We start from the raw sequence: 15,189 nt of genomic DNA, 5'->3' as shown, positions 1-15,189 counted from the left end.
TCCATAGGGATATCAGGAAGCATTTCTTCAGCCTCAGGTTAGTCAGAAAGTGGAATGAGCTGAATAAAGACGTAATGGAGGCAGGCGTAATATATAGCTTTAAGAGTATGTATGATAGGACCCACCACACTAGGAGGGAGTGAATATGGCAGATGACAAGATATCTGGATGCTGCGCAGACGTAAGGCATTTCTTGAATGAAGTTCAGTGGGGAAGAGAACTAGAAAGAAAGATAACGAAGAAGTATGTAGGTGGAAAGAGCCGGGAGGCAGGGAAGTCAGAGGAGAAAGTAACAGCTAAGAACAGAAGAACTGGTAAGAACAGAGTGAGCCTACGATTTTGCCAGCTATGCAGAGAGGCAAAAATCAAACATTCAAGAACAATGACAAAAATACAGAAAGAATAGAATGAAGGAGAACAGGAAACTGAACAAAAGAGACAGTAATGAATATGTATAAGAAGAGAGGCTTAGCCACAATTTGTGTTGCATCACAAGCCAAATCTGACCAACGTTGCTATATAGAAACATCAGAAGGAAGACCACAGTAAAGGTCCAGGTAATAAGGCTGAGTAAGGGAGGTGAGATCATAAGAAATTACCAAGAAATGGCTCAGTTAGTAGCTTCCTCTTCTCACACACTGAAGGACCAGGGATCGATCCCCAGACGAGTGGAACCACTGGATATAAGACAGAGAATCTGATGGTAGTGGCATCACTGGGTTATCCTGGGTTTCTAACCCTTCAGGTTAACAATCCCAACAAAATCGTCACGTGGGAGGAACGGAAGGAAGAAACAGAGAAGGAATAAGTGCAGAAACAACAACCATTACTGTTTTAGGTACAGTAAATCCTACCTCAAAAAGTTGCTCGAGTTCTAAGATGAGGTAACAGAAGTGAGGCAGGGGAGATAACTAGATAGATAGATAGATAGATAGTAAGATAGATAGATAGTTAGATAGATAGATAGAGAGAGATATAGAGATAGAGATAGATTGATAGATAGAGAGAGAGAGAGAGAGAGAGAGAGAGAGAGAGAGAGAGAGAGAGAGAGAGAGAGAGAGAGAGAGAGAGAGAGAGAGAGAGAGAGAGAGAGAGAGAGAGAGAGAGAGAGAGAGAGAGAGAGAGAGAGAGAGAGAGAGACAGGGTGGATTACATATCCTAGGAGTGGAAGAAGTTTTTGAGACTTTACCACACAAAAACTAGTGGATCATAGATGATACACTCAACATAACACAACATGAATGATACACTCAACATAACACAACATGAATGATACACTCAACATAACACAACATGAATGATACACTCAACATAACACAACATGAATGATACACTCAACATAACACAACGTGAATGATACACTCAACATAACACAACAAGAATGATACACTCAACATAACACAACATGAATGATACACTCAACATAACACAACATGAATGATACACTCAGCATAACACAACATGAATGATACACTCAACATAACACAACATGAATGATACACTCAACATAACACAACAAGAATGATACACTCAGCATAACACAACATGAATGATACACTCAACATAACACAACATGAATGATACACTCAACATAACACAACAAGAATGATACACTCAACATAACACAACATGAATGATACACTCAACATAACACAACATGAATGATACACTCAACATAACACAACAAGAATGATACACTCAACATAACACAACATAAATGATACACTCAACATAACACAACATGAATGATACACTCAACATAACACAACATGAATGATACACTCAACATAACACAACATGAATGATACACTCAACATAACACAACATGAATGATACACTCAACATAACACAACATGAATGATACACTCAGCATAACACAACATGAATGATACACTCAACATAACACAACAAGAATGATACACTCAACATAACACAACATGAATGATACACTCAACATAACACAACATGAATGATACACTCAACATAACACAACATGAATGATACACTCAACATAACACAACATGAATGATACACTCAACATAACACAACACAGAATGATCACTGGGTTATTTATCATTCTGAGGCCAAGCTGTGCTCCAACCACTGGACCTTAAAAACAGCTCTCGTTCCAAAGGACTGGAGCTGGATTACCTCTTACGTGTTTAACGCTCCCCCTTGTAACACAGGGAGGCGCTAAACTAGTATGAGCCATACACCCGGCCTGGGGAAGGAGAGAAATTTGATTCAGGGAAAGGAAGATTGTTTCATTTCCTTGGAACAGGAACCTTCTACCAGAACCAAGAAAATTTTTTGACGTGTCAGCTCTGTGTACAGGCCTAATAAAAATACTAATGATGCTATTATACACATGCTAGAACATATATACACTGCAATAGAGAAAAAAGAAGTCCCACTGGGGATCTTCATTGACTTACGTAAAGCTTTTGATACAGTTGACCATGACTTGCTCCATATAAAATTGTCACACTATGGTATAAGAGGGCACTCCCTCAACTACCTCAAGTCTTACCTCAGCAACAGAAGCCAATATGTGTACACAAATGGGGCAAACTCTTCCGCTCAACCAATTACAGTTGGTGTCCCACAGGGAAGTGTCCTTGGCCCTCTTCTCTTTCTCCTATACATAAATGACCTTCCAAATGCTTCGCAATTACTCAAACCCACACTATTTGCAGATGACACTACATACGTCTTCTCTCACCCGAGCCCAGTCATGCTAGCCAATACTGTAAATACCGAATTACAGAAAATATCTACCTGGATGAGGACTAACAAACTTACACTAAACATTGACAAAACCTACTTCATTCAGTTTGGTAACAGAGCTACAGATGTCCCTCTTAACATAATGATAAACGGATCACCTATCACAAAACTAACAGAGGGAAAATTCTTAGGAATCCACCTTGATAATAGACTCAAATTTCATACACATATACAACAAATTTCTAAGAAAATTTCCAAGACTGTAGGCATACTATCGAAGATACGGTACTATGTTCCACAGTCAGCCTTCCTGGCCCTATATCACTCTCTTATTTACCCCTATCTCACCTATGGAATTTGTGCATGGGGCTCAACAACAATTAACCATCTCAGACCACTAATTACTCAACAAAAGGCTGCAGTTAGAATGATAACAAATTCTCACTACAGGCAGCACACTCCACCAATATTCAATACACTAAACCTACTCACCATACAAAACATCCATACTTATTACTGCACCTATTACATACATAGAACACTTAACTCTGATATTAACCCTCCCCTCAAACATCTCCTTGCCAACCTCAACAGAACACATGACCATAACACAAGGCACAGATCACTCTTTGATGTTCCTCGTGTCCATCTCACACTATGCAAAAACTCAATGCACATAAAAGGCCCTAAAATCTGGAATTCATTACCTGTAAATATAAAAGAAACACTACCTGTTTATAAATTCAAGTCTCTTCTCAAAGATCACTTACTCACCCAAAACCAAATAAATACTGAATAACTGAACCTTATAAATTGTATATCTTAAATGTTTCTCACAATTATATCACATAAATGTTAAACCTAAAACCCAATCTAACTTTATTATTTTTTAAATACACTACCTAACAGAATCACTACCTAACTGAATGCAACCATATGACCTGTCTTTGTAATACTCACTTGTGCTTTATAGTAATCTGTTTACATTAATGTTTTATCACTGATTTCATCATTGCTTAGTTAATCTTAAGTTAATTTTAAGCCAGCCCGTAATGCTATGCATAGTATAAGTGGCTTTGGCATGCTGCTCTTATCTGTATTTTTTTGTACCTCTGTATGTGTGCTCAAATTTGAAATAAATAAATAAATAAATAAATAAATAAATAAATTAATCAACTGTGTGCACACATAATAACTGTGTGTACACTCAACAACTGTGTGTACACAAAACAACTGTGTGTAGCAATAATAACTGTGTGCACACTCAACAGTTGTATGTGCACTCAACAGCTGTGTGAACACTCAGCGACTGTGTGCGCACTCAATAACTGTGTGTGCACTCAACAACTGCGTGTGCACTCAACGCCTGTGTGTACAAATAATAATTGTGTGTACACTCGACAACTGTGTGAACACTCAACAACTGTGTGTGCAATCAACAACTGTGTGTGCACTCAACACCTGCGTGTACAAATAATAATTGTGTGTACACTCAACAACTGTGTATGCACTCAACAACTGTGTGAACATAAACACTCAACAACTGTGTGTGCACTCAACATCTGTGTGAGCATGAACACTCAACAACTGCGTGTGCACTCAACAACTGTATGTGCACTCAACAACTGTGTGTGCACTCAACAATTGGGTGAACACTCAACAACTGTGTGTGCACTCAACAACTGTGTGTGTACTCAACAACTGTGTGTGCATTCAACAATTGTGTGAATACTAAACAACTGTGTGTACACTCAACAACTGTGTGTGCACTCAACAACTGTATGTACACTCAACAATTGCGTGAATACTCATCAACTGTGTGTGCACTCAACAACTGTGTGTGCACTCAACAACTGTGTGTGCACTCAGCAACTGTGTGTGCACTAAACAACTGTGTGTGCACTCAACAATTACGTGAACACTCAACAACTTTGTGTGCATTCAACAACCGTGTGTACACTCAACAATTGTGTGAACGCTCAACAACTGTGTGTACACTAAAAACTGTGTGTGCACTCAACAACTGTGTCAACACTTAACGACTGTGTGTGTACTCAAAACTGTGTGTGCACTCAACAGCTGTGTGTGCACTCAACAACTGTATGTACACTAAAAACTGTGTGTACACTCAACACCTGTGTGTACAAATAATAATTGTGTGTACACTCAACAACTGTTTGTGCACTCAACAACTGTGTGAACATAAACACACAACAACTGTGTGTGCACTCAACATCTGTGTGAACATGAACTCTCAACAACTGTATGTGCACTCAATAACTGTGTGTGCACTCAACAACTGTGTGTGCGCTCAACAATTGTGTGAACACTCAACAACTGTTTGTGCACTCAACAACTGTGTGTGCACTCAACAACTGTGTGTGCACTCAACAGCTATGTGTGCACTCAACAACTGTGTGTGCACTCAACAATTGTGTGAACACTCAACAACTGTGTGTGCACTCAACAACTGTGTGTGCACTCAACAACTGTGAATACAAATAATAACTGTGTGTACACTCAACAACTGTGTGTACACATAATAACTGTAAGTACACTCAACAACTGTGTGCACTCAACAACTGTGTGTGCACTCAACAACTGTGTGTGCACTCAACAGCTATGTGTGCACTCAGCAACTGTTTGTGCAATCAACAATTGTGTGAACACTCAACAACTGTGTGTGCACTCAACAACTGTGTGTGCACTCAACAACTGTGAGTACAAATAATAACTGTGTGTACACTCAACAACTGTGTGTACACATAATAACTGTAAGTACACTCAACAACTGTGTGCACTCAACAATTGTGTGTACACTCAACAACTGTGTGTACACTCAACAACTGTTTGTGTACTCAACAACTGTGTGTGCACTCAACAACTGTGTGTGCACTCAACAACTGTGTGTGCACTCAACAACTGTGTGTACACTAAAAGCTGTGCATACACTCAATAACTGTGTGTACACTCTACAACTGTGTGTACACTCAATAACTGCGTGTGCACTCAACAACTGTGTGTACACTCAACAACTGTGTGTGCACTCAACAACTGTGTGTACACTCAACAACTGTGTGTACACTAAAAACTGTGTGTGCACTCAACAACTGTGTCAACACTTAACGACTGTGTGCACTCACAACTGTGTGTGCACTCAACAACTGTGTGTACACTAAACAACTGTGAGTGCATTCAACAACTGTGTGTATAGTCAACAAATGTGTGTACACTTAAAAACTGACTGAGCACTTAACAACTGTTTATGCACTCAATAACTTTGAGTGCACTCACATCTGTGTGAATACGCTCAACAACTGTGTACACGCAATAAAAATTTGTACACTCAAATATTCTGCGTACACCCAGCAACTGTGTGTACACTCAACATCTGTGTGTACACTAAACAACTGTGAGTGCACTCATCAACCGTGTGTACACCCAGCAACTGTGTGTACACTCAACATCTGTGTGTACACTAAACAACTGTGAGTGCACTCAACAACTGTGTGTACACCCAGCAACTGTGTGTACACATAACAACTTTGTGTACACTCAACTGCTGCACCTTAAATCAAGTACATACTCTATGTACACCCAAGAGTGCATCGTGTACACTCGTGTCAGGTTTGATTCGAGGAAGAGGACAATAGCTCCAATTCTATATATTAAAAGTATATCACTAGTAACAAGAAATTGTGATGCTGTGATGCTGTGATGGTGATGATGCTGTGATGGTGGTGATGTTGTGATGTTGGTGATGCTGTGATGGTGGTGATGCTGTGATGGTGGTGATGTTGTGATGGTGGTGATGCTGTGATGGTGGTGATGCTGTGATGGTGGTGATGTTGTGATGGTGGTGATGCTGTGATGGTGGTGATGCTGTGATGGTGGTGATGCTGTGATGGTGGTGATGCTGTGATGGTGGTGATGCTGTGATGGTGGTGATGCTGTGATGGTGGTGATGCTGTGATGGTGGTGATGTTGTGATGGTGGTGATGCTGTGATGGTGGTGATGCTGTGATGGTGGTGATGCTGTGATGGTGGTGATGCTGTGATGGTGGTGATGCTGTGATGGTGGTGATGCTGTGATGGTGGTGATGCTGTGATGGTGGTGATGTTGTGATGGTGGTGATGCTGTGATGGTGGTGATGCTGTGATGGTGGTGATGCTGTGATGGTGGTGATGCTGTGATGGTGGTGATGCTGTGATGGTGGTGATGCTGTGATGGTGGTGATGTTGTGATGGTGGTGATGCTGTGATGGTGGTGATGCTGTGATGGTGGTGATGCTGTGATGGTGGTGATGTTGTGATGGTGGTGATGCTGTGATGGTGGTGATGCTGTGATGGTGGTGATGCTGTGATGGTGGTGATGTTGTGATGGTGGTGATGCTGTGATGGTGGTGATGTTGTGATGGTGGTGATGCTGTGATGGTGGTGATGTTGTGATGGTGGTGATGCTGTGATGGTGGTGATGCTGTGATGGTGGTGATGCTGTGATGGTGGTGATGTTGTGATGGTGGTGATGCTGTGATGGTGGTGATGCTGTGATGGTGGTGATGCTGTGATGGTGGTGATGTTGTGATGGTGGTGATGCTGTGATCGTGGTGATGCTGTGATGGTGGTGATGCTGTGATGGTGGTGATGCTGTGATGGTGGTGATGCTGTGATGGTGGTGATGCTGTGATGGTGGTGATGTTGTGATGGTGGTGATGCTGTGATGGTGGTGATGCTGTGATGGTGGTGATGCTGTGATGGTGGTGATGTTGTGATGGTGGTGATGCTGTGATGGTGGTGATGCTGTGATGGTGGTGATGCTGTGATGGTGGTGATGTTGTGATGGTGGTGATGCTGTGATGGTGGTGATGTTGTGATGGTGGTGATGCTGTGATGGTGGTGATGTTGTGATGGTGGTGATGCTGTGATGGTGGTGATGCTGTGATGGTGGTGATGCTGTGATGGTGGTGATGTTGTGATGGTGGTGATGCTGTGATGGTGGTGATGTTGTGATGGTGGTGATGCTGTGATGGTGGTGATGTTGTGATGGTGGTGATGCTGTGATGGTGGTGATGTTGTGATGGTGGTGATGCTGTGATGGTGGTGATGTTGTGATGGTGGTGATGCTGTGATGGTGGTGATGCTGTGATGGTGGTGATGTTGTGATGGTGGTGATGCTGTGATGGTGGTGATGTTGTGATGGTGGTGATGCTGTGATGGTGGTGATGTTGTGATGGTGATGTTGTGATGGTGGTGATGCTGTGATGGTGGTGATGCTGTGATGGTGGTGATGCTGTGATGGTGGTGATGTTGTGATGGTGGTGATGCTGTGATGGTGGTGATGCTGTGATGGTGGTGATGTTGTGATGGTGGTGAGGTTGTGATGGTGGTGAGGTTGTGATGGTGGTGATGTTGTGATGGTGGTGATGTTGTGATGGTGGTGATGTTGTGATGGTGGTGATGTTGTGATGGTGGTGATGCTGTGATGGTGGTGATGCTGTGATGGTGGTGATGCTGTGATGGTGGTGATGCTGTGATGGTGGTGATGCTGTGATGGTGGTGATGCTGTGATGGTGGTGATGCTGTGATGGTGGTGATGCTGTGATGGTGGTGATGTTGTGATGGTGGTGATGCTGTGATGGTGGTGATGCTGTGATGGTGGTGATGCTGTGATGGTGGTGATGCTGTGATGGTGGTGATGCTGTGATGGTGGTGATGCTGTGATGGTGGTGATGTTGTGATGGTGGTGATGTTGTGATGGTGGTGATGCTGTGATGGTGGTGATGCTGTGATGGTGGTGATGTTGTGATGGTGGTGATGCTGTGATGGTGGTGATGCTGTGATGGTGGTGATGCTGTGATGGTGGTGATGTTGTGATGGTGGTGATGCTGTGATGGTGGTGATGCTGTGATGGTGGTGATGTTGTGATGGTGGTGATGTTGTGATGGTGGTGATGCTGTGATGGTGGTGATGCTGTGATGGTGGTGATGTTGTGATGGTGGTGATGCTGTGATGGTGGTGATGCTGTGATGGTGGTGATGCTGTGATGGTGGTGATGCTGTGATGGTGGTGATGCTGTGATGGTGGTGATGCTGTGATGGTGGTGATGTTGTGATGGTGGTGATGTTGTGATGGTGGTGATGCTGTGATGGTGGTGATGCTGTGATGGTGGTGATGCTGTGATGGTGGTGATGCTGTGATGGTGGTGATGCTGTGATGGTGGTGATGCTGTGATGGTGGTGATGCTGTGATGGTGGTGATGCTGTGATGGTGGTGATGTTGTGATGGTGGTGATGCTGTGATGGTGGTGATGCTGTGATGGTGGTGATGCTGTGATGGTGGTGATGCTGTGATGGTGGTGATGCTGTGATGGTGGTGATGCTGTGATGGTGGTGATGCTGTGATGGTGGTGATGCTGTGATGGTGGTGATGTTGTGATGGTGGTGATGTTGTGATGGTGGTGATGCTGTGATGGTGGTGATGTTGTGATGGTGGTGATGTTGTGATGGTGGTGATGGTGTGATGGTGGTGATGTTGTGATGGTGGTGATGCTGTGATGGTGGTGATGGTGTGATGGTGGTGATGTTGTGATGGTGGTGATGCTGTGATGGTGGTGATGCTGTGATGGTGGTGATGCTGTGATGGTGGTGATGCTGTGATGGTGGTGATGCTGTGATGGTGGTGATGTTGTGATGGTGGTGATGCTGTGATGGTGGTGATGCTGTGATGGTGGTGATGCTGTGATGGTGGTGATGCTGTGATGGTGGTGATGCTGTGATGGTGGCGATGCTGTGATGGTGGTGATGTTGTGATGGTGGTGATGCTGTGATGGTGGTGATGTTGTGATGGTGGTGATGCTGTGATGGTGGTGATGCTGTGATGGTGGTGATGCTGTGATGGTGGTGATGCTGTGATGGTGGTGATGCTGTGATGGTGGCGATGCTGTGATGGTGGTGATGTTGTGATGGTGGTGATGCTGTGATGGTGGTGATGTTGTGATGGTGGTGATGCTGTGATGGTGGTGATGCTGTGATGGTGGTGATGCTGTGATGGTGGTGATGCTGTGATGGTGGTGATGCTGTGATGGTGGTGATGTTGTGATGGTGGTGATGCTGTGATGGTGGTGATGTTGTGATGGTGGTGATGCTGTGATGGTGGTGATGCTGTGATGGTGGTGATGCTGTGATGGTGGTGATGCTGTGATGGTGGTGATGCTGTGATGGTGGTGATGCTGTGATGGTGGTGATGCTGTGATGGTGGTGATGCTGTGATGGTGGTGATGTTGTGATGGTGGTGATGCTGTGATGGTGGTGATGCTGTGATGGTGGTGATGCTGTGATGGTGGTGATGCTGTGATGGTGGTGATGCTGTGATGGTGGTGATGCTGTGATGGTGATGTTGTGATGGTGGTGATGCTGTGATGGTGGTGATGCTGTGATGGTGGTGATGCTGTGATGGTGGTGATGCTGTGATGGTGGTGATGCTGTGATGGTGGCGATGCTGTGATGGTGGTGATGTTGTGATGGTGGTGATGCTGTGATGGTGGTGATGTTGTGATGGTGGTGATGCTGTGATGGTGGTGATGCTGTGATGGTGGTGATGCTGTGATGGTGGTGATGCTGTGATGGTGGTGATGCTGTGATGGTGGTGATGTTGTGATGGTGGTGATGCTGTGATGGTGGTGATGTTGTGATGGTGGTGATGCTGTGATGGTGGTGATGCTGTGATGGTGGTGATGCTGTGATGGTGGTGATGCTGTGATGGTGGTGATGCTGTGATGGTGGTGATGCTGTGATGGTGGTGATGCTGTGATGGTGGTGATGTTGTGATGGTGGTGATGCTGTGATGGTGGTGATGGTGTGATGGTGGTGATGTTGTGATGGTGGTGATGCTGTGATGGTGGTGATGCTGTGATGGTGATGATGCCGTGATGGTGGTGATGCTGTGATGGTGGTGATGCTGTGATGGTGGTGATGCTGTGATGGTGGTGATGCTGTGATGGTGGTGATGCTGTGATGGTGGTGATGCTGTGATGGTGGTGATGCTGTGATGGTGGTGATGCTGTGATGGTGGTGATGCTGTGATGGTGGTGATGCTGTGATGGTGGTGATGCTGTGATGGTGGTGATGCTGTGATGGTGGTGATGCTGTGATGCTGTGATGGTGGTGATGCTGTGATGGTGGTGATGCTGTGATGCTGTGATGGTGGTGATGCTGTGATGGTGGTGATGCTGTGATGGTGGTGATGCTGTGATGGTGGTGATGCTGTGATGGTGGTGATGCTGTGATGGTGGTGATGCTGTGATGGTGGTGATGCTGTGATGGTGGTGCCCATGTGACGGTGGTGCCGCTGTAACGGTGGTGCCGCTGTGACGGTGGTGATGCTATATTTCTAGCTCCTAGACAGGGATGCCTGATATCACAATGGTTACTTAACATGCTCGTAGATGGGGTTGTAAAGGAAGTAATCACAAGAGTGTCGGGTAGTGGTGTGGGAGTGTAAGATGTTGAAGCTGATACAAAATGGCGGTTATCCCAGTTGCTTTTTGCTGATGACACAGTTCTTTTGGAGGATTCTGAAGACAAATTACAAAGGAAGGTGGTTCAATTTGTGAGGATAGGCGAAGGAAGGAAATTAACAGTGAATTTAGAAAGGAGCAAGATGATAAGGTTAAGAGAAGCCTAGGCAATTGTATGCAAATAACCCGCATATAGGAGGCTGAAACTTTTGACTACGTTTCAGTCCGACTTGGACCATTAATTAGTGTGTCTAGTTAATGGTACAAGTCAGACCGAAAAGTTATCAGTTTCAGTCTCATATGAACGAGTCATGTGTGTATTGTTCAAGTCACAGTATTGCCTTTTTTTTATATCCTCAACGATAACTTGTATATCAGACCGGAGAGAGGAAGTATAAACGGTTATCTATGGATGCAAAGAAGGGCGGGGGGAGGACTTAACCTGAGTACAGTTTTACCAATACTTGTACATGGGTGTGAGGTATGGGTTTTGAAAGTTGCAGCAGAGAAGAGACTAGAGGCAGCGGAGACGTCGTGTTTGAGAGCTATGTGTAGTGTCAACATCTAGCAGAGAATTAGGAGCATAGAAATTTAAAGGTGATGTTGGGTGACCATTGTTATTATTCAGAGGTTATGAATAGGGATAGGTTGACGAGAAGGATGTATAAATTCTGGGATTGAAGGTAGATGCTGCGGTCGGTGAGTAAGCTGACTGTGATGTCAACAGTTTTCTACCAAAATAGGGAGTGGGTGAATTTTGTTGTTTTTTTGTTTTTCGGGTCACCCTTCCTTGGCGGAACACGGCCGTGGTGTTAATAATGATAATAATAATAATAATAATAATAATAATAATAATGATAATAATCAGTTTCAGTTACTTAAGGAAATCAATTCTAATTACACTTATTAAACACTTACTTCCTTACTGCTGTACTTCAATCACGTCGTGAAATCAAGGTTACAATGACACCTTACGTGATACCCCACAATCAAGGTTACAATGACAACTTACGTGGTATCCCCAAAATCAAGGTTACAATGACACCTTACGTGGTATCCCCAAAATCAAGGTTAAAATGACAGCTTACGTGGTACCCCCACAATCAAGGTTACAATGACACCTTACGTGGTACCCCACAATCAAGGTTACAATGACACCTTACGTGGCACCCCAAAATCAAGGTTAAAATGACAGCTTACGTGGTACCCCCACAATCAAGGTTACAATGACACCTTACGTGGTACCCCCAAAATCAAGGTTACAATGACACCTTACGTGGTACCCCAAAATCAATCAAGGTTGCAATGACACTTTACGTGGTGCCCCAAAATCAAGGTTACAATGACACCTTACGTGGTATCCCCACAATCAAGGTTACAATGACACCTTGCGTGGTACCCCAAAATCAAGGTTACAGTGACACCTTACGTGGTATCCCCAAAATCAAGGTTACAATGGCACCTTACGTGGTATCCCCAAAATCAAGGTTAAAATGACAACTTACGTGGTACCCCCACAATCAAGGTTACAATGACAACTTACGTGGTACCCCCACAATCAAGGTTACAATGACAACTTACGTGGTACCCCACAATAAAGGTTATAATGACACCTTACGTGGTACCCCCACAATCAAGGTTAAAATGACAACTTACGTGGTACCCCCACAATCAAGGTTACAATGACACCTTACGTGGTATCCCCACAATCAAGGTTAAATTGACAACTTACGTGGTACCCCCACAATCAAGGTTAAAATGACAACTTACGTGGTACCCCCACAATCAAGGTTACAATGACACCTTACGTGGTACCCCCACAATCAAGGTTAAATTGACAACTTACGTGGTACCCCCACTATCAAGGTTAAAATGACAACTTACGTGGTCTCCCCAAAATGCAACACTGAGTAACTTACTTTCTATTCAAGAAGTTTAATTTACTGCTTCTTGTTTCCATATAAGTCAGTTTTGTAAGCGAGAGTTATCGTTACTTCTGCTGGGGTGGGTGACTGAGGACGTTAGTGGGTGGGCGAGCCGGCGGTGGGGCAGGGTGGGCGAGCCGGCGGTGGGGCAGGGTGGGCGAGCCGGCGGTGGGGCAGGGTGGGCCAGCAGCCGGGAAGGATCTGTGCAGGAGAGTAAAAGAAAAATGGGCTTGTGTCTGGGGACTAAAGAGTTAGGAGCGGGCGAGCAGGTGGGTGTCTGAAGGGAAGGCAGAAATGGAGGGATAGGCAGGTGGGCGGGCTTCAGGTGGGCTGACAGGAGGGTAGGTGGGCGGGCGGGAGGGAAGGAAAGGCGGGGCAGTCGTGAGGGGTGGGCAGGGCATCAGAGGAAGTGTTGCCAGAGAAGTGAATCATCGAGTGCCCTCGCCAGGTATGCGGAGCAACTGATGTTTATTTCGTGCCATGACTCGCCCACCACCTGCCATCCACAACACCCACCCACCTCAAGCGTCCTCTTTATTACATTATAATCCTTAACTCTTCCATGATTTGCTACTTCACATCTTAGGTGTTAGGTCTTGTCTCCTCTTATACAATTGCTTGTAGACCATTCAAGTTCTTCGTGGCACTCTGCCCAAACAAAGGACTGAAAACAGACTACAAATAACTCGAAATAAGACGGTGGGATTTATCTTGGAACTGAGTCCAAGAGAGCATTTAGTCCAGGATGAATTTCAAAACGTGCAATTGTTAACAATGACAGATAAAACAGCTGAGACTCGATAAGGCATTCGAAATTGCTAACAGCCAGCGTCCAGAATATCACATTGCACTGTTTTTGTAAAGATTAACAAGCCAAGCTAGTTCGGTACTAGGGGAAGTACATAGTTTTGTAGTACACAGTAAGTGGCCAGGCATCAAACACCTCTTACATCAAATTAAAAGGTTAAGATTGGTTATCCAATCATGTCAATGGTTGGGATGAATTACACGATCATGTTAATGGTTGGGATGAATTACCCGATCATGTTAATGGTTGGGATGAATCACCCGATCATGTTAATGGTTGGGATGAATCACCCGATCATGTTAATGGTTGGGATGAATTACCCAATCATGTCAATGGTTGGGATGAATTACCCGATCATGTTAATGGTTGGGATAAATTACTCGATTATGTTAATGGTTGGGATGAATTACCCGATCATGCTAATGGTTGGGATGAATTACCCGATCATGTTAATGGTTGGGATAAATTACTCGATTATGTTAATGGTTGGGATGAATTACCCGATCATGTTAATGGTTGGGATGAATTACACGATCATGTTAATGGTTGGGATGAATTACCCGATCATGTTAATGGTTGGGATGAATTACCCGATCATGTTAATGGTTGGGATGAATCACTCGATCATGTTAATGGTTGAGATAAATTACTCGATTATGTTAATGGTTGGGTTGAATTACTCGATCATGTTAATGGTTGGGATAAATTACTCGATTATGTTAATGGTTGGGATGAATTACCCGATCATGTTAATGGTTGGGATGAATTACACGATCATGTTAATGGTTGGGATGAATTACCCGATCATGTTAATGGTTGGGATGAATCACTCGATCATGTTAATGGTTGGGATAAATTACTCGATTATGTTAATGGTTGGGTTGAATTACTCGATCATGTTAATGGTTGGGATAAATTACTCGATTATGTTAATGGTTGGGATGAATTACCCGATCATGTTAATGGTTGGGATGAATTACACGATCATGTTAATGGTTGGGATGAATTACCCGATCATGTTAATGGTTGGGATGAATCACTCGATCATGTTAATGGTTGGGATAAATTACTCGATTATGTTAATGGTTGGGTTGAATTACTCGATCATGTTAATGGTTGGGATAAATTACTCGATTATGTTAATGGTTGGGATGAATTACTCGATCATGTTAATGGTTGGGATGAATCACCCGATCATGTTAATGGTTGGGCTG

The sequence above is a fragment of the Cherax quadricarinatus genome, chromosome 14 (assembly GCF_038502225.1).
Source record: "Cherax quadricarinatus isolate ZL_2023a chromosome 14, ASM3850222v1, whole genome shotgun sequence".
Lineage (NCBI taxonomy): Eukaryota > Metazoa > Arthropoda > Malacostraca > Decapoda > Parastacidae > Cherax > Cherax quadricarinatus.
Note: the sequence above shows the minus strand (reverse complement) of the source record.